Genomic DNA, 21,445 nt, shown 5'->3' with positions numbered 1-21,445 from the left:
CTTTCCTGAGCAATTATTGGTATAACTCTGTTGGAGACATCTGAAGTTGGCAATTTAAAATCGCATTTTTGGATGGTCCCCAGTGCAGAGGACAATTGCCCAGAGGAAGTTGCCAATTACCATGCAAACTCTTACCTGTGAAGCTCCGAGAGGGGTTCCCCAGCGCGTCTTTGGGGTCCCCCGATCAGACACTGGGAGCTCAGAGGTCCTGGCCCAATATCTTTACTTCAGAAAACGTATTGAGAGAAAACGAGGAGGAAGGCCGGAGGAAGGGACATATTCAGGACTGAATCGCAAAACACAGAATCACAGAGATCTCTTAGGAACTGAGTAGGCCTGAGCCCAAAACGCACACTGTCCTGCTGACAATCAGGAATCGCCCACCAGTGAACCAATTCGCATATTCGACATCCCAGTTATTGAACCACCCAGGTTCCCCCCCATCGCAATGCCAGAGCAAAGAATCCCTCACGTGGGCCAAGCAACAAAGCCCCCCCCCCTCAGTGCCGCCAAACTCTCGGACCTAAATTGTACCAACCCCACAGACATTCCCCAGTGTCCATGAAGCCCAGGATCACACAATGTCCAGCTAAACCTCACCTTCCTCCCACATGTTGCCAGCTACCTACCACAGAATGCTGCACCTCGTATACCACCTTACTGTGTGTATACTCAGCTTTAAAAATGGAAGGAAAAAAAATTAGCAAAGGAACATATAAGAACATAAGAACTAGGAGCAGGAGTAGGCCATCTGGCCCCTCGAGCCTGCTCCACCATTCAATGAGATCATGGCTGATCTTTTGTGGACTCAGCTCCACTTTCCGGCCCGAACACCATAACCCTTAATCCCTTTATTCTTCAAAAAACTATCTATCTTTATCTTAAAAACAATACATTATGCACATGAAGGCCACTTATTCATGCTTTTCACAGAATAACACAAAGTTGTGGAATTCCATTCCACAAAATGTAGTACAAATTTTGGAATAACCACAATAAAATAAAATAAAATGAAATGTGACTTATTCAGTCATTGCAATTAAAAAGTCCTGACATTAGATGTCACTTTGTGTGGCATAACACTTCTATTTACATGAAACTTGTAACTCCTCAGGCACACTATGGGGGATCTCCAAGTCTTGTATATAGTGCACTTTTCCCTATGTGTGTCACACTTCTGTATCGACAATCTGTGCAATCTTTAACGCAGTGAACCATCTCAAGGTACTTCGCAGGAGCACTGTAAAACAATGCATCAGGTCACGCAAGGAGATATTAGGGCAGATAACCAATGACTTGGTCAAAAAGCAGGTTTTAAATGGGGTCTTAAAGGGGGAACGTGACAGAGCGTGGGGGTCTAATGCAACTCAAGGCATGGCCATTAAGTGGTGTTGCGATTAAAATCAAACAGCCAAAATTAGATGAACGCGGGTATCTCAGAATATTGTGAAGCTGGAAGAGATGGGCTTGGGGGGGGGGGGGGGAAAGAGTTTTGGATGACCCCAATTTTACAGAGGGTAGAATGCAGAATGCACGCTCTGGACTCTTCTTGAGGTGAGATACAACACCAAGGATCTTGGGGTCAAAAACAATACATTGTAATGTCATGCATAACCCATCAGGAGATTTTTTAAGTCAAAAGAGCCCCAGGATTAAATAAATAGGATTTAACACTTGGATTTCTCCAAGTTAATCAAGTCTGCTTGCATCTCTCTGACACTGCATAATGTAAATTTAAGGTCCATTGACGCATATGCCATTTGCCACTCCTCCACATAAACTTTTTTAAAAATTCTTTCTTGGGATGTGGGCGTCGCTGGTTGGCCCAGCATTTGTTGCCCATCCCGAATTGCCCTTGAACTGAGTGACTTGCTAGCCCATTTCAGAGGGGAGCAGTTAAATGTCAACTGCATCGTTCTGTGGGTGAGGATGGCAGATTTCCTTCCCTGAAGGACATTAGTGAAGCAAGTGGGGTTTTAAAGACAATCTGCAATGGTTTAATGTTCATCATTGTACTTTTAATTCCAGATTTTTATTTGAATTCAAAATTTTGCCATCTGCCGTGGCGGGATTCGAACCCCGTACCCCAGATCGTGAGCTTGGCTCTCTGGATTGACAATACCACTATGCCACCACCTCCCCATAACATTTAAAGATGTGCCAGAATGTTTCAGGTGCTTTCCCATTATTAGGAGATATAGGCAAGGATGACAACCTGGATTAATTAATGAAAAGATACAGCAAGCAAAACTTTCCAGGCCATGTGTCCGTTCTTTCTGGTGCAGAAAACACCAGTTTTATGTCACCTGCTAATTTGCATGATTGTTGCGTCCAAGCAACGGCAAGCATGTGGTTGAGTAACTGGGGCCCGGTCGAGATGAGGTGTAGCACCGTCAATATGACGCGAGGCAGGTTGAGGTAATGTCAATTGAAGGCTTTATTAAGCAGAACTTTATCCCCAGCAGCGTGGTTACAGAATGCAGCTGCTGAGGGAAATGGAGGGAAAAGCTGGGTTCTTATACCGGCATTTCTGGGTGGAGTCCAGTAGGTGGCAGATCCTATCAGGACCTGGTATCCCTCCACCAATAGCCTGTCGACACGTGTGTACCGTATTACCCCTAATACATACCACCACATTCACCCCTTGTTGAAAAAGAACCCGGCGGGATGGTGGTTCGCATGGTGGTAGGGGTTTACAGAGTCGGTACTGTGCCGTAACTTTGAACAAAACACAAAATTATCGCTTCAACTGGGCCAACGGGCCAAACAGGGTCGGCAATATGCCATAACTATAACAAGACACAATAACTGAAAACGTTGAGAGTTAAAGTGATTCGATGAGCCGGATGGACGCCCTGGTCGTCTCGGGCGTGGTGGTGATGGCGCTGGCTTGAGTCCCGTCGACTCTGGGAGTGTAGCGCTGTCCCGTGTCGTTACTCTTGGGCGGGTCTGGGAGGAGAACCGAACCCCCCGGAAAGGGGGTGGCTGCGGGATGAACCGGCGGGAGTGAGGAGTTGGTGATTGGCGTTGGGGAGGGGGGGGGGTAGCTCCGGCGGGCGCCCGATCTCGCAGGGAGATAGTGTCCTGTCGGCCATCGGGGTACTCCACATAGGCGTATTGCGGGTTGGCGTGAAGGAGATGCACCCGTTCCACCAACGGATCTGACTTGTGCGCCCGCACATGTTTCCGGAGCAGAATGGGTCCCGGAGCTGCTAGCCAGGCCGGAAGTGGCGTTCCAGAGGAGGACTTCCTAGGAAAGAGGAGGAGGCGCTCGTGAGGCGTTTGATTCGTGGTGGTGCACAGCAGGGACCGTATAGAGTGAAGGGCATCCGGGAGGACTTCCTGCCAGCGGGACATTGGGAGGCTCCTAGACCGGAGGGCCAGCAGGACGGCCTTCCAGACCATTCCATTCTCCCTTTCTACCTGCCCGTTCCCCCGGGGGTTGTAACTGGTCGTCCTCCTCGAGGCTATGCCCCTGCTGAGCAGGAATTGACGAAGTTCGTCACTCATAAATGAGGACCCCCTGTCGCTATGGATATAGTCGGGGAAACCGAACAGTGTAAAAATGGTACCGAGGGCTTTAATGGCCGTGGACGCTGTCATGTCGGGGCAGGGGATGGCGAAAGGGAAACGGGAGTATTCGTCAACGACGTTCAGGAAGTACGCGTTGCGATCGGTGGAGGGGAGGGTCCTTTGAAATCCAAACTGAGGAGTTCAAAGGGTCGAGAGGCCTTAACCAGGTGCGCTCTATCGGGCCTGAAAAAGTGTGGTTTGCACTCAGCGCAGATCTGGCAGTTTCTGGTGACTGTTCGGACGTCCTCGACAGAGTAAGGGAGGTTGCGGGCCTTAAGGAAGTGGTAGAAACGAGTGACCCCCGGGTGGCAGAGGTCCTTGTTGAGGGCACTTGTACATTGGCACATGTGCCGCGAGATAGGGCATCGGATGGCTCGTTCAGCTTTCCGGGACAGTACAAGATCTCATAATTGAAGGTGGAGAGTTCGATCCTCCACCGCAAGATCTTGTCGTTCTTGATCTTGCCCCGCTGTGCATTATCGAACATGAAGGCAACCGACCGTTGGTCAGTGAGAGTGAATCTCCTAACGGCCAAGTAATGCCTCCAGTGTCGCACAGCTCCAACTATTGCTTGTGCCTCCTTTTCCACTGAAGAGTGGCGGATTTCTGAAGCGTGGAGGGTTTGGGAGAAGAAGGCCACGGGTCTGCCTGCTTGGTTGAGGGTGGCCGCCACAGCTACATCCGATGCGTCGCTCTTGACCTGGAAGGGGAGGGACTCGTCGATGGCGCGCATCGTGGCCTTTGCGATATCCACTTTGATGCGGCTAAAGGCCTGGCATGCCTCTGTCGACAGGGGAAAAGTAGTGGACTGGATTAGCGCATGGGCCTTGTCGGCGTATTGTGGAACCCACTGGGCGTAATAAGAAAAGAAGCCCAGGCAACGTTTCAGGGCTTTGGCACAGTGGGGGAGAGGGAACTCTATGAGGGGGCACATGTGTTCAGGGTTGGGGCCTATCACTCCATTACGCACTATGTAGCCCAGGATGGCTAGACGATCGGTGCGGAACACGCATTTTTCTTTGTTGTAAGTGAGGTTCAGAGCGTGAACGGTCTGGAGGAATTTTTGGAGGTTGGCGTCGTGGTCCTGCTCGTCTTGGCCGCAGATGGTGACGTTGTCGATATACGGGAACGTGGCCCGTAAACCGTGCTGGTCAACCTTTTGGTCCATCTCTCGTTGGAAGACCGAGACTCCGTTCGTGACGCCGAATGGAACCCTTAAAAAGTGGTAGAACCGCCCGTCTGCTTCGAAGGCAGTATAGTTGTGGTCACCGGGACGGATGGGGAGCTGGTGGTAGGCGGACTTGAGGTCCACGGTGGAAAAGACCTTGTACAGTGCAATCCGATTGACCATGTCGGATATGCGGGGGAGAGGGTATGCACCTAGCTGAGTGTACCTGTTGATGGTCTGACTATAGTCGATGACCATCCTCGGTTTCTCCCCGGTCTTAACGACTACCACCTGGGCTCTCCAGGTACTGTTGCTAGCCTGGATGATGCCTTCCTTCAGCAGCCTCTGGACTTCGGACTGGATAAATGCTCGGTCCTGGGCGCTGTACCGTCTGCTCCTTGTGGCGACGGGTTTGCAATCTGGGGTGAGGTTCGCAAACAAGAAAGGCGGTTCAACCTTGAGGGTCGCGAGGCCGCAGACAGTCAGTGGGGGTATAGGGCCGCCAAATTTAAATGTTAAACTCTGGAGGTTGCATTGGAAGTCCAACCCTAGGAGTGTGGGTGCACAGAGGTGGGGGAGGACATACAGCCGGTAATTTCGGAAATCCCTCCCCTGCACCGTTAGGTTAGCGATGCAGAACCCCGTGATCTGAACGGAGTGGGATCCCGCCGCCAGGAAAATTTTCTGGGTGCTTGGCCGAATTACGAGGGAACAGTGCCTTACCGTGTCCGGATGAATGAAGCTCTCCGTGCTCCCAGAGTCGATAAGACACGGCGTCTCGTACCCATTCACTAGGACTGTAGTGGTTGCAGTCTGGAGCATCCGGGGTCGCGACTGGTCGAGGGTCGTCAAAGCCAGACGTGGTTGTTGAAGTTGAGCATCGTAATCAGGCAGTATGTGGCCGTCTGTGTCGGGGTCCTTCAGCCAAGATGTCGGCGTCCACGGATTGAGCGAGGTCGGGGTGGACAGAATGGCGGCGCCCATCTCTCCCTCGTGGCATCTGGGGTCCAAAATGGCGGCGTCCGTTGGTCGCATGTGGATCGCTGGGGGGGCTGGGTCTGTGGTCCCGTTTCTTCCCCGGAGATAGCGGCGACCCCGCGGGACTTGCACACCGTTGCGTAGTGGCCCTTCTTCCCGCAGCTTTTGCAGGTAGCCGCGCGGGCCGGGCAGCGCTGCCGAGGGTGTTTCGGCTGGCCGCAAAAATAGCAGCGGGGCCCCCCCCGGTTGGTCTGGTGTTTTGGCCGCGCAGGTTTGCGGGGGGGTGTCGGAGAGTCGACCGCAGCGGGGGTCCACGGAGCCCAAGGAGCTGTAGTGCGGTCGGGGGCGTAGGCGCGGGCGTTACGCGAGGCCACATCGAGGGATGCCGTCAGGGCCCCGAGCTTCTGTAAGTCCCAGAGATTCTTTCTCCAGAAGCCTCTGGCGGATCTGGGAAGAGGCCAAACCTGCCACATTCGCATCGCGGACCAGGAGCTCTGTATGTTCACTCGCTGTTACCGCCGGGCAGTTGCAGTTTCAACCCAGGATCTGCAGGGCGTTATAAAACTCGTCCAGTGATTCCCCCGGAAATTGCTGTCGTGTGGCGAGCTGGTAGCGAGCAAAAACCTGGTTGGCGGGCCGGATGTAGATATCCTTCAGCGCGGCGATGGCACTGGTGAAACCGTCCTCGTCCTCGATAAGGGAGTAGACGTCAGGACTCACCCTGGAATAGAGGACCTGCATCTTTTGTTCGTCTGTCAGTGTGCCGGGGGGCGTTCGGAGGTAGCCCTCAAAGCATGCCAGCCAGTGCTTGAAAATAGATGTCGAGTTAGCTGCTTGGGGTGCGATGCGCAGGCACTCCGGGGTGATTCGGAGCTCCATGTTCCCACGTCATTTTCTTCAATTTAAATTCTGCTTAATAAATTGTAGCACCGTCAGTATGACGCAAGGCAGGTTGAGGTAATGTCAATTGAAGGCTTTATTAAGCAGAACTTTATCCCCAGCAGCGTGGTTACAGAATGTAGCTGCTGAGGGAAATGGAGGGAAAAACTGGGTTCTTATACCGGCATTTCTGGGTGGAGTCCAGTAGGTGGCAGATCCTATCAGGACCTGGCATCCCTCCACCAATAGCCTGTCGACATGTGGTGTACCGTATTACCCCTAATACATACCACCACATGAGGCTAGCACAACTTAAAGCTAGCCTGCACGACTTGAATCCAAACTGCAGCTTCAATAGTTCACTGTGGCTGCAGCAGATGTTGGAAAGTTCTGTGGCTGTGTCCGAGCAGGTAAGAGAGTACATTCTGGCATTACAGCAGCGACGGTGCTCCAAGGCTCACGGACTCTGCACTGAACGCACTGGTGGAGGAGGAGAGAGGTCCACGATCCACATGACGAGGAGGAGAAATGTCCCCGGTCCACATGTGACCCGAAGGTCCTCCAGGCAGAGTACTGAAGGTATTGGGAGCAGGCAGCTGTGGTGTTTGATGCCAGGAGTAAAGACCCGAGCACCCAGATGCAGCAAAAAGTTCAATGACCTCACGTAAGTGGTCAAGATCAGTGAATGCACCTTCAAATGTCATTCTACCAATTGCACCAATAGCCTCATACATTGCTTCATGCACAATACCTCCATCAAAAATTTCAAATCACTATTCAATCCAAACATTCATACCATCACCGTACACACTGAGCAACAAGCCCGACACCAACATCTTAACAGTTTGCATAACTTAACCCTAATAGCCACACCACCAAAAAAAATTACATTGCATTCACTGACACACTTCCCTGGTCTCTTGCAGTATATATTGCTGCATAAGTAGAGGCAGCAGGAGCAAACTGGTAGGGGATAGGCTGGTTGTACATCCTAACCTGAATGGACGAGGTTCTTGTCACTATCAATGGCAAAGGCCAGTGACGGGGCTGAAACCACTAAAGACGAGAGTATTTAATCCTCCTTCACACATCCCTCTTCGACCTCATCCCACACACACTTTTGACTTACAAGCTGCACGTCGTGTACACATACACTTTCCTGCCAACTCTCCTCGCAATACCATACTTCCTCCTTTCAGACACCCAAGAACTGCAACCTGGCCACAAGTGGTTGAAGAGCAAAAATGGAGGAGCAGGAAGAACCTGACGAAGAAAACTGTCACTCACTCTCTCACTTGAAGACAAAGCTCAAATACTGACACTGCCAACAGCTTAGAGATGGGATCTTCACGCAGAGATACACCAGGTACAAACGATATGCAAGGCACAAGAGTACAGGTGCCAGCTTGCCAGAGGACAGCTTTGCACATGGATTTTGCTGCAGAGGACTCAATGAACACTTTGATGTGGTGGCCTATAGAAGGCAGCTGATGGTGATGCGCAATATTTGATACATTGGCAGGCAGGCTAGAAAGCCTGCCCCAATAAGAGCATGGAGGAGTCCTGCACCAACATTGAGGAGCTTTGCACAGAGCTAGGAGACAATCCTTCCCAGCATGAAAGTTGTGGCCAACTCCATTCGGGAACTTGTAAACCAATCATGATGCAGCATCTCATGGTTAATGTCTCAGCTTCCATTGGGGAACAAGCAGAATCCTCCCAACATCTGGATGCTGCCGTGAAAGCTCAGAAGTCTGCCATCAGAGCTGTGTATATCAATAATCAAACAGACCTGGAGGATGTACAAACACAAAAGGTTCACCAGGATTGCTGAGGTGTTGCAGAGGAGCGGCAGTTGTGGAGCACAAATCTGTTCTTCACTCTGAGCATCAAGGCATGCGTCCTCCCATCACTATCACTAGTGACCTATCAGCCAGGCTGCTACTGCCTGCGCCGAGATAGTGCAGCTAAAAGCTGGGCCTTCTCGACCCCAGAGTTACCCGAGGTTATCCTCAGAGGCCATCTGCAGTTTCCCCACTGAAAATCTGCACCCGTCCACAGGCCTTGCTGCAGCCATTAGGGTAGCACTGTGTAGGAGAACTCAGACACACAAAGGCACATGGAAGGCAAACAGTCAAGCAATGCGCAGGAGTGCGTTTTGAAGCTCGTGTACAAAATGGAATGGTTTGATTTGGAACGTTTACTTTGTGTTGGTTTTTATTTTAGCATTGAGGCCAAGTAGATGCAATAACAGCCAGTGGCAGCTGGTGTGAACAGAACGTTGGATGTCAGAACCAGATGTGGTGAATGGGGATTTGAGACACCAATAGACACAACACCAATCAGAGGAGCCAATCATTGACAATCATCTACAAAAGAGCAGTGCAGATTGCCTCCTCATGATGGCTGCATTACAGGAGGCGGCACATGGCGCAGCGGTTAGCACTGGGACTACGCGCTGAGGACCCGGGTTTGAATCCCGGCCCTGGCTCACTGCCCGTGTGGAGTTGGCACATTCTCCCCGTGTCTGCGTGGGTTTCACCCCCACAACCCAAAGATGTGCAGGTTAGGTGGATTAGCCACGCTAAATTGCTCCTTAATTGGAAAGAAAAAGAATTGGGTACTCTAAATTTAAAATAAAATTATGATGGCTGCATAACTGATGGCAAGGACTGTGCCCTCATGATGGTGAACAATACAGCAGGTAAGCACTCTGCCAAGTAGTGCAAACCTCTTCCAGAGCAATTCAGATATTGGAACGTTTCAGCAACCTCCCCCGTCTGCCTGCTCGATACCACTTTGTTATATGAACATTGCCCTTTTGGGCAGCTTGTGCATGAGAACACGTCGCACAGTAGCCACCCTCTGGTCTGTTGCGGTGGCTCAATTGTCGATGGCATCGCAGACTGCTGTAGTACGAAGGCGTCATGATTGCGGCCCAGTTACTGAGCATTAACCTGCAAGGATTGCTGCATGCGTTTTCACACTGTGGGGAAATGGAAGACTTTTTGGATATGGTGCACCTTAGAGTTGACCACAAGTAGCTGAAGTCCACAGGACTTTTGCCCAATGTCACACTACTCCCTGTAGACTTTAGCAACATTAACAGCCCATTGCACACAGTCAATGGCACCTTGCAACATGGGGAAGTCTGCAATCCTTGCAAAGTCATGGGCTCATTCTACCTGCCTCTCTCAACTGAGAGAGAATGAAATATATTTGGATCTGTGGCAATACAGAGTCTCAATTACCTCCCTTATACAGCATTGCAGGGAAAATGGGAGAGGTTGCAATAATGACCTGCCTGGAAGGAGCAAAATGTGTAAAGGTTCACATCCACTGATAACTTTACCCTCGGCTTCCTGTGAGGACACAGTTATACCTACTGCAGGTAGAGTCCAATGAGGATGACCCTACAGAAGCGCGGAAGTCTGACACACTGTTTCTCAGAGAGGTCTAGGTCAGAGAATTGCTCCATGAGCACCCCAGATATGGCCTCCTGCCGGGAGCCTTACCTCCTCTTCCTCCTCCCTCTTTGAGCTGCTTGGCCCTCTCTGCTCACTCTCCGATCATGTTGTAGGCCAAGGGAAATGATAACTACTGCACCCATGTCTCGGAGCAAATGGAGCAAGGACCCAAAAAGTCAGAACCCAAGGTCAAGAACCCTGTGCCATGCCACTCTCTTGAAACAGTACAAACCACCAAACACTTACACAATTGTTGCAAGAACCTGCAGAAATCATCTGCACCAAACCTGTAAATAGCTGATGAACCCTTTAATAATGTTGCTGTGGGGTCCTTCCTATTGCTAAGTGCATGCTGTGCATGTTTCAGAAATGTCATTAGCTCAAGGAATTGAGCTCCCAAATATCAAAGCTGGCACTGAACCTTTGCCTGATGCAGTTCACAACAGAAACATGCGCACGCCCACTAAATGTCCTATTGAACCCAATAAAAGGTGCAAAGGAGCTGGAATTTGTGGCCACAAACTTCAGCTAGCCCACTTACCTCCAGCTGAACAACTGCAAACGAGCACAAGCCACTGCAAAGATTATAAGGCACAGGAAATTAGAAATTCTTCAAAAACAAATCTTATATGAGAGGCAGTGGCACAGTCAGAGTGTGATCAGTACGAGCGGGAGCGTCAGATCACTTCACCTCAGATCTTTCCATTAAAATTACTGAGACAGAGAGAGAAAATAAAAGGATTTTTTTTTCTCCTCAGTTTTAGCAGCTTTTAATATTCCAGTTTGAAACCATGGCATCAGATGGTGCATCGAGCCCCTTAAAAGTAAGAGATGCTTTTTTTCCCTCTTAAGATTTAATCATTATTCACCCTCATCCTGTTTGCTTAATTAAGGTTGCCGTGCTTTCCTCACTTCGAACTTGTTCACACCACTCTGCTGGCTTTCTGTGACACCAGTTCCACCAACATCTCCTGGAATATGTCTAGCCAGATCTGGCATCCCTAACCGTAAATATTCACTCCCTTCACAACCGGCACACAGTTGCAGCAGTGTGTACCATCTACACGATGCATTGCAGCAACTCACCAAGCCTCCTTCAACAGCACCCACGACCTCCACCACCTAGAAGAAAAAGGGCAGCAGATACATGGGAACACCGCCACCTGCATGTTCCCCTTCGGTTTCCTCCCACAGTCCAAAGACGTGCAGGTTAGGTGGATTGGCTATGATAAAACTGCCCCTTAGTGTCCAAAAATGTGTAGGTTAGGTGGTGTTTCAGAGTTAGGGTGGGGGAGTGGGCCTAGGGAGGGTGCTCTTTCAGCGGGTCGGTGCAGACTCGATGGGCCGAATGGCCTCATTCTGCACTGTAATGATTCTGTGATTCTATAATCGCCATTCCTTCACTGGCACCAGGGCAAAATCATGGAACTCACTTTCTAACAGCACTGTGGGTTTACCTCCACCACATGGACCGCAGAGGTTCAAGGCAATAGCTCACCACCACCTTCTCAAGGGCAATCAGGGCAGAACAATAAAAGCTGTCTGAGCCAGTGATGCCCACATCCCATGAACAAATAGAGAGAGAGAAATTTTAACGAGATTCAAAACTACAAAATGAAATAAGGAATTTGACGTGCTTGATGACTTCAGACACAGAAATGAAAGAGCCACTCGTTATGATTTAGGCCCTCATCCTTTCCTCATCTCAACACAAAGTCTCTACTTCTCCTTGCAAGCCCTCATTTCTTATGAGGCAACTACCAAAAGGTTCAAAAGGCAACCAAAAATGCTAATTGATTAAAAAAGATGTACGGCACAGAATCCGGCCAATGGCCCAGTTGGTCAAATGCGGCACACACGCCTCCTCCCACCTTGCTTAATCCAATTTCACCAGCACATCATCGCCTTTTGTTTATCCAACTTCCCCTTGAACGCATCAGTGCCATTTGCCTCAACACCAACTTGTGGTAATGAGACCCACGTTCGCATTATTCTTTGGAGAATGAAGTTCCGCCCGTCGCCCCTGTTGGATTTATTGGTGACGATCTTATACTCAAGTCCAGAAATAAAAGCAGGACATGCTATAAACAGCAGGCCTTGCAGCATCTGAAGAGGGAGGAACAGAGGGTGGGATCTTGCAGCCCTACTTCAGCCGGCGTCATCACGGGCGTGATGGGGAACATTTGGGGAGCTGTTACAAGTCAACAGCTCTCCAAATCTTCCCATCCCATCCGCAATAATGGCAAGGCTGGTGGCAAGGCCAGAAAATCCCAGCCAGAGTTAAAGTTCCAGATCAATGGCCTTTCAAGAGAAATCCGGTTTCCCATTCCACAGATGCTGCCTGAACTGCTGAGTGCTTCTATCACTTTCTTCTCCTTTTTATTCCATATTTCCAGCATACACAGTATTTTGCTTTATGATTTGCAATTAAGGCCCCTAATTTCACAAAGTGAAAACATCTTTTAATAATGTTAATAATAATCTTTATTAGTGTCACCAGTAGGCTTACATTAACACTGCAATGAAGTTACTGTGAAAATCCCCTAGTCGCCACACTCCGACGCCTGTTTGGCTACACTGAGGGAGTATTCAGAATGTCCAATTCCCCGAACAAGCACGTTTTCGGGATTTGTGGGAGGAAACCGGAGCACCCGGAGGAAACCCACGCAGGCACAGGGAGAACGTGCAGACTCCGCACAGACAGTGACCCAAGCTGGGAATCGAACCCGGGTCCTTGGCGCTGTGAAGCAACAGTGCTAACCACTGTACCACCCCTTTTAATATGTATACTATCACATTTTTGCACCCTCTCCAGTAAGGAGACCAGAAATGTGCATAGTGTTCCAAGTGTGGTCTAACCAAAGTTCTGTACAAGTTTAACACAGCTTCTCTAATTTCCAGTTTTAACAATCAAGAAATGAATGCCAGTCTGTTTCTTTCAATGAAGTGGCCTCATTCAACTGTGTCATGCTACTTCTGGTGATTTGCATATCTGTATTCTTCTGTTTCAGAAATGCAATTGGTGAAGGATAAAACTGGAGCCAATCTTTATACACATTTGTATTTATTTGCAGATTTAAATATTACAACCATACAATGACTAATGCAACAATCACAATTTAAGTCTGTGTCTAATTTTATTGGGGCACAAGTGAATCCCCAGTTAATGCCCACTACTGCCTGCAATTAAACATAATCAATGTTGAATTCCCCACTATTAGCATACCATTGACCAGAAACGGAACTGGACTAGCCATATAAATACAGTGGCTGCCAGAGCAGGTTCTCAGAGGCTGGGAATTCTGTGATGAGTGACTCACCTCCTGATTCCCAAAGCCTGTCCACCCCTTACAAGGCACATGCCAGAGGTGTGATGGAATAATCGCTGCTCGCCTGGATGAGTACAGCTCCAACAACACTCAAGGAGCTTCACACCATCCAGGACAAAGCAACCCGCTTGATTGGCACACCATCCACCCCCTTCAAAATTCACTCCCTCCACTTAGTGGCAGCAGTGTGTACCATCCACAAGATTCACTGCAGCAACACAGCAAGGCTCCTTCGGCAGCATCTTCCAAACCTGCAACCGTTGTCACATAAAAGACAAGGCCGGCAGAGGCTTTGACCTGGAAATTCCCCTCCAAGCCACATATAATCCTGATCTGGAAGTATATCGCCATGTCACAATCTTGGATTCTTAACAGCGCAAGGATGCAGCTACACCACATGGACTGCATCAGTCCATTAGGTGACTCATTACCACAATTAGGGATGGGCAATAAATGTCAGCAACATTCACATCAGTGAAAAAAAGTTAACATGTACTCAGAGATCCTTTGCTCCTTTATCCCATTATTATTTTCAAAGAAATTGAAAAATTGAAAATCGCTTATTGTCACAAGTAGGCTTCAATGAAGTTGCTGTGAAAAGCCCATAGTCGCCACATTCCGGTACCTGTTCGGGGAGGCTGGTACGGGAAAAGCACAATATTGCCTTGATTCTTCATGCGAAAACACACCACCTCATACTTACCTATATTGGAACTAATTTGTCAATGACCTTTTTGTTGTATATTTGTAACCCGGGTCCCACGGCGGGGGCCTAATGGATTGCTTGACAGGTTTGGAGTCTTTTCAGGATATAAACTGAAATTGGAAAAGAGCGAGTGCTTTGTGATTTCTTCTCCAGGGACTGGGGCAGACTTGTGGGGGGGATTGCCGTTTTGTGTGGCGACTACTCACTTCAGGTATTTGGGGTGCAGATGGTTCGGGACTGGGCCTGGCTCCGCAAGTTGAATTTTACGAGCTTGGTGGGGAGGGTAAAAGGCAGATTGGCTGAGGTGGGATAGCCTTCCCTCATCATTGGCAGGCCGGGTGCAGGAGGTAAAGATGAATCTTGCCACGGTTTTAATTTTTATTCCAGTGCTTACCTGTCTTTTTGTCGATGGTCTTTTTTTGGGGGTGGAACGGTTGATTTTGCGGTTTGTATCGGTGGGTAACGTAGCCAGAATTGGGAAGACGGTGCTTCAGAGAAGGCGACAGTTGTTGGGGGGCGTGGGGGGGGTTTGGCTCTTCAAAATCTGATGTATTACTCTTGGACGGCAAATGCGGAGAAGGTGTGGGGCTGGGGTAGAGAGACAGAGACAATGGGGATGAGGATGGAGGTAGGATCTTGTAGGGAATCGGATTTGCTGGCGCTGGCAATGGCGCTGTTCCCATTTGCCCCAGGGAAATACTCGGGTAGTTCAGTGGTGGTGGTCTCGTTGAAGATATGAAGGCAGTTTAAGTTGGGAGGGAAGGGGTCGAAGGTGATGCTGGTCAAAGAGAATTATGGGTTTGATCTAGCGAGGCTGGATGCTAGGTGTCAGGGTTGGGAGAAGAGGGTGACAGAAATGAAGGACATATTTTTGCAGGGCAGTTTGCAGGAGTTGATGGAGAAGTTTGGGATTCTACGGGGGTGGGGGGGGGGGGGGAGGGGGGAAAGAGACCTTTAGATACATGCAGGTGCAGGATTTCACAATGTTTCCAGTTACACCGCCCTCCTTGTTGTTGCCGGGGGGGGGGGGGGGGGGGGGTTGTTGGTGATGGGGTTGGAGGAAGGGGTCACCTCGGCAATTCATGGCAAGATTTTGGAGGAGGATACGGCGTCGTTGGAGGGGGTTAAGGCCAAGAGGGAAGAGGAGCTGGGGGTGGCGCTGGAGGAGGGGTTATGGCGTGACGTATTGCGGAGGGTGAATGCCTCAACCTCATGTGCGAGGCTGGGGTTAATACAGTTAAAGGTGGTGCACAGGGTGCACCTAACGAGGTCGAGGAGAGCCGGTTGTTTGAGGGGATGGAGTATGTGGGAGGGGTCCAGCCAATCATGTACGTATGTTCTGGTCCTGCCCGCAGTTAGAGAAATTTTGGAGGTCGATTTTCAACACCATGTCAACGATCTTGCACCTGGACTTGGAGCCCACTTCCCTGGGAGCCATAATTGGGGTGTTAGATATGCCGGAGCTGCAGACGGGTGCGGGAGCAGATGTTTTAGCCTTCGTCTCACTGATTGCTCACAGGCGGGTCCTGTTGGGGTGGGGTAAGCTTCTCTGCCCTGTGCCTCGATACAATTTGGTGACCTGGAGTTTCTAGATAGCAAATCCAGAAATTGTATTTGGAGAAGATTAAGTCTCCTTTGAGGGAGGTGCAATTGAGGGGTTCCACAAGAGATGGGGTCTGTTTATTTTCCACTTTAAAGAGTTGGTTACTGTCAGTTGCTAAGAGGTGGGGTGGTTGTGGTGGGGGGGGAAAGAGAGAGAGAGAGAGAGAGAGTGAGAGAGAGTGTTTTCTTAGTGTTATTGGCTGATGAAGTGTGGGGGTTTCTGTTGTCCTTGCATGTTTTGTTTTATGTATACAAAATTTTAAATGTTAAAAGTATATATTTTTGGAAAGTCACCATAGTCTCAGGTGACCACAGGCTGCTTTCCCCTTTGAAGGGGGGGAGCGGACTGGTGGTGATTTAACCTGAGGGTCACCATACCTCAGAGGGGCAAGGTTGGGAAAGCGGGGGCCTTCATGAGTAACCTCAGGTGGTACGGGAATTGAACCTACAGCGTTCGCCCTGCTCTGCATCACAAACCATCTGTCCGGCCAACTGAGCTAAACCGGTCCCAAGAGAAACTATGATGTCAACCTACACACCTGATCCCTACAAATGATTAATACAGCACACCAACAGACATGCATCTCAGGCAAATGGGTCAAAGAGCACTTCACGAACCTCATCATTGAGCAGCAATATGTCAGACGCCACAAAGAGCAGGAGCAGCAATGACCACCAGTGCTCAGAACCAGCAGAGTTTTACAGATCAACTCATCCATCACTCTCATACCCGATACAGTCCTGCAATTCTAATCACCGTCATTCTTACTACCACCATCCAATGGTGTTCCTTTAGTCTTATGGGTCTTGCCTTCACTTAATGACAAAATTAACACCATAGCAAATCTTTAATTTCCATTTGTTTAAAGATTCAACTGATGTAATGAAGAATCAACCTTTTGCTACCCATAAGACATAGGAGCAGAATTAGGCCACTTGGCCCATCGAGTCTGCTCCGCCAGTCAATCATGGCTCATATTTTCTCATCCCCATTCTCCTGCCCTCTCCCCATAACCCCTGATCCCCTTATTGATCAAAAGCATACCTATCTCTGTCTTAAAGACACTCCGTGATTTAGCCTCCACAGCCTCCTGCGGCCAAGAGTTCCACAGATTCACCACCCTCTGGCTGAAGAAATTCCTCCTCATCTCTGTTTTAAAGGATCGTCCCTTTAGTCTGAGATGGAGTCCTCTGGTTCTAGTTTTTCCTACAAGTGGAAACATCCTCTACACATCCAGTCTATACATGCCACACAGTATCCTGTAAGTTTCAATAAGATCAGGGCTGTACGGTGGCCTAGTGGTAGCATTGCAGCCTCACGGCGCTGAGGTCCCAGGTTCGATCCCGGCTCTGGGTCACTGTCCGTGTGGAGTTTGCACATTCTCCCCGTGTCTGCGTGGGTTTCGCCCCCACAACCCAAAAATGTGGATTGGCCACGCTAAATTGCCCCTTAATTGGAAAAAATAATTGGGTAATCTAAAAAAAAAAATTTTTTAAGTTTCAATAAGATTCTTCTACACTCCAATGAGTACAGACCCAGAGTCCCCAACCATTCCTCATACGACAAGCTCTTCATTCCAGGGATCAATCTTGTGAATCTCCTCTGGACCCTTTCCAAGGCCAGCACATTCTTCCTTAGGTACAGGGCCCCAAAACTGCTCATGATACTCCAAATGGGGTCTGACCAGAGCCTTGTACAGCCTCAGAAGTACATTCCTGGTCTTGTATTCTAGCCCTCTCGACATGAATGGTAACATTGCACCTGCCTTCCTAACCTCCGACTGAACCTGCACGTTAATCTTAAGAGACTGAAATGAAAATGAAAATCGCTTATTGTCATGAGTAGGCTTCAATGAAGTTACTGTGAAAAGCCCCTAGTCGCCACATTCCGGCGCCTGTTCAGGGAGGCTGGTACGGGAATTGAACCGTGCTGCTGGCCTGCCTTGGTCTGCTTTAAAAGCCAGCGATTTAGCCCAGTGAGCTAAACCAGCCCCTTCGTGAACAAGGATTCCCAAGTCTCTTTGAGCTTCTGATTTCCTAAGCATCTTCCCATTTAGAAAATAGTCTATGCCTCCATTTCGCCTTCCAAAGTGCATAACCTCACACTTTTCCACACTGCATTCCATCTGCCACTTCTTTGCCCACTCTCCTAGCCCGTCAAAGTCCTTCTGCAGCCCGCCAAATACGAAATACCCATTCGTATTTGTCTTGTGCGGTGTATATTCTGGTGCTTCTACAACGTATTTTCCTCCTGGCTAGAGCTTGGGAAGTGCAAGGCTGCTGAGCTTCCAATAAGGACACTTCAGCAGGCAATAGTGGGTGTCCTCAGGGTCTGGCTGGCCTCTGAAGCACCTCGGGCTGCAGCAGCAGGCCCAGCTTTGGTGTGGCAAGAAAAAGGTCGCTGGCAGAGTGGGTGGTAAGGGAGCTAGCATGCCGTCTTTGAAAAGGGACAATAAGGAACACTCCATGGACCAAGGCCATTCTCCTTATGTAGGCTCTCTGCGAGAACCCAATGCAGGAATGTTGCGAGAGTCTGAAAACCCAGATCCATACTGAACTCGGGGTCAAGATGGCAGCCATGGCAGCAGTGAGAGCTGTCAGAGGCGGGCAACACTATAATATTCACGGAGCAAATCACCCAGTTCATGTTGGACAGAATGGTCTTGATGCTTTGCATGAAGTCACTATGTAAATTGGATTGTGCATGCTCTGGCAAATGTGTTGGCCTGTCGTCCAATGCACATTACATCTCCTGGTTTACACATGCAGTAGACAAGGCCCACAAACTCTACATCTATATTTAGTGTGCAGTAGTATTAGTATTTAATCTTGCCCTTGAGAGTGGTATCTGTGACATCCCATCACCCGGCCCTTGCTCCTGCACACTAGTGATTGATAATGCACCACGTGAAGGGCCCACCTTTAACCTACCCTTTAAAGTATGCATGTTGCCATGGAAGACGAGCCTCCTTGCACAGTGTCTCGATATTTTAGCATGAAGGAGAGAGTGGCTGCTAAAAGCAGCTGCAGTTTATAAATAAGAGCCGGCTGAATGAGATTGAAGAAAGACAGTTTGAAGAAACCCGGTGTGATCCAATCTCCTCCAGCATTGGCCGTAACCTCCCCTCATCTCCCACCCCTAATGGTCAGCCGTTCTTCATCCATAGGAGAAAGGGTGTGCAGGTAGCTGACACTTCCTCCGTTTGCATTTTCCTGCTTGACGTTGTGCACAAGCTTCTCCTACAAGAAAGGAGCGAGAGTTTTAATGACAGTCTTCCAGAAATACTTGGAGAATGTGCATGGTAAAATAGTTTCCAGATTGTGTGGAAGATGCGACATGTGGGCAAGTAAGTGCTGCAATGGTGGTAAGAGGTGAAGTGCAAACTGAGTAGGAAGAGAAGGAGCTGGAATGAAATGTGGTGCAGTGATTGTAGGAGAATGAAGAGAAATGGGAGGGGTTGAGTCATTTGGATGCATGTAGAAACAAATAAAATTAAGTAAGTAAAATTCTTACGTTGTCAACTCTGCAGAGGTCGTGGAATATTTTCCAGGGCTGCAGTGGCTGACCTACACTGTGACATCACAGTGTCTCAGCTGGTGGCAATCTTTCCTCAGAGGCAGAAGACTTGAACTATCAAAGACTTGAACACAGAAATCTTGGTTGACACAGCACTGCAGGACTGATGGAGTGCTGCCCTGTTGGAGGTGCCATATTTCAGATCTTGAAACAAAGGTCCCGCCTGACCTCGAGGGTGATGCAAATGGTCCAGTGACACGGCTCCGAAGAGGGTTAGTGGGGTTGCATCCAAAATTCTGGTTCACATTTATCCCTCAATCAACATTACAAAAACTGATTACCTGGTCGTTATCATATTGCCCTTTGAGAGACCTTGGGCGTGATCTACCAGCCATGTCACACCCCAATGGGAGCACAACGTGGCCGATCAATCATGGGTGAAGCTTCCTGCGGGCTTCTTGACAGCCATGACGCCTCGCGAGATTGACCCAACTCCCGCAGTGATCAGGATCCTGCCCACAATGGGCGGGAGCATGCTGCGCCCGTGTAAGTAGACCTTAAACCTACCTACCCAATATTTACCGGCCTCCCTGCAGAGCACCGTTCAGTACTGGTCCACACAAATGTGGACCAGGTGGAATTGCAGCAGTGGGGAGGGGGGTTGGGGGGGCTCCCAAGCCATCAGAGGCCCTTGGGTAGTCAGGGATAGTGCAGGGTGGCCCCCTGGCTCTCCCCCTGAAACACAGGCATGCCAAGCCAGCAGGAACACCGTCAGGGTGGCACTGCCAAGGATCAGGGCCCGAGTGGTGGAGGCGTGCAGGACAGGTAAGGTAAAAAAGGGGCCCCTGGGAAGTCTTGATGAGGGGGACGCCATAGCAGGGTGTCCTGACTTGGGTGGGGGATTGGGGTGGCGGGTGCCTGTAGAAGCCAGGTATTTCTGATACAAGTAGTATAGGTAAAAGATAGCTGTTTAAGCATAAATATTAAGCCCCAGTTTTAAATAGCCATTTTAAAATGAGGATTTCAGCACTCATAACCTCAGGTCATCTCTGGACATGCAGATAAACAAAACAGCATAATTCCATCATAGATTAAAACAGCAAGTTGCAAAACAATTTGACACTATGCTTGTGCTACTGTCAAGGACAAGGGCTGAATTCCATGGCAACGAGGTGGCAGGAGTCCAGTGCAGTTTGTAGAGCATTGAATCAAATATATATTTGATTCCAGCTTTCTCGACATGAAGTCTCCATTGTTACATTAGCCAAGCTAGCTTAAAACCAGTTTATTGCTGGTAAAAATAAAGCAGAATATCTCATTCCTTAACATAGACAGATACGCAACATTTAAAGCTAACGTTGCACATTGAAGATGGACGGCTTGCGGTCAAATCAAATGTGTTTGAGTCTAACTCAAACCAATTAGGATTATATTGGGGTGTGATTAGATGACTTAAGACAGATATGAAAATGTATAACTGAAAAGTTTCCCCCTGCCATTTTAGTCTGTCAGTCTGTTTAGTCTGTCTGTGTCTGAGGGTGTGTTCTGAAGTATTTTGTAGCGATGTAGTGTTTTAGTGTGTTTCTGTAGTAGTGGTTAGTGTGTTTTTAGAGTGTAGTTTTGGGAAGTGTTTGGGGAGTTTTTTTGAGGTCTTGAATTTTAGTTTTCGTTTATCTCTCTCCTCTCTCTCTTTTTTCATGTTTCATTTCCAGACTTTGACCTTTTAAAAAGTTACTTTTGAGCTGTCTGCCTAAGCAAGAAAATAATGTCTTTGATTCCTCTGAAAGCTTCAAATTGTCTACGAATTGCCTTTTAAATGACTTTCAAATTGTAATCAATAGAAGAAAAATAAAAGAATTCCTTTTGGCACCTGAGAAGTTTTAACTGCAAATTTCTGCTGAGTCCCAGTAATCGCAGAGTGCTACTGGTAACCGAATAGTAGGAATACTATAAATTCCTTCAACTTTACATAGTTGAATAATATTACTAGATCTAACAACTTGGCGTAGTCCAAAAATATTACAGATTCCTGCAGTGCCCATGTCCATGGGGGGGTGACACTGCCCATGGGTGGGGTGTTTGGGGGACCCATAAGCTCATGAGATCGGGGCACCCTTTCAAAATGACGGCCCAATCTCAGTTCAGGTACCTAGTGATGAAAAAAGCTTTAAGATGGGCTAAACCAGTGAGAAACACCCCAGGTAACCAAGTGTTGTTAGAAAGCAG

The 21,445-nt window shown here is 48.8% G+C and overlaps 1 protein-coding gene across 6 annotated transcripts in view; it reads right to left on the bottom strand.

The window, feature by feature from the left end:
• Positions 1 to 21,445, bottom strand: part of LOC140396552 (dedicator of cytokinesis protein 4-like) — a 458,932-nt gene that overhangs the window by 33,582 nt on the left and 403,905 nt on the right. The gene's annotated exons all lie outside the window — the stretch shown is intronic.

Source organism: Scyliorhinus torazame, chromosome 19, assembly GCF_047496885.1.
Source record: "Scyliorhinus torazame isolate Kashiwa2021f chromosome 19, sScyTor2.1, whole genome shotgun sequence".
Classification (NCBI taxonomy): domain Eukaryota; kingdom Metazoa; phylum Chordata; class Chondrichthyes; order Carcharhiniformes; family Scyliorhinidae; genus Scyliorhinus; species Scyliorhinus torazame.
The sequence above is the reverse complement of the archived record's forward strand: the minus strand, read 5'-3'. Positions and strand labels throughout refer to the sequence as shown.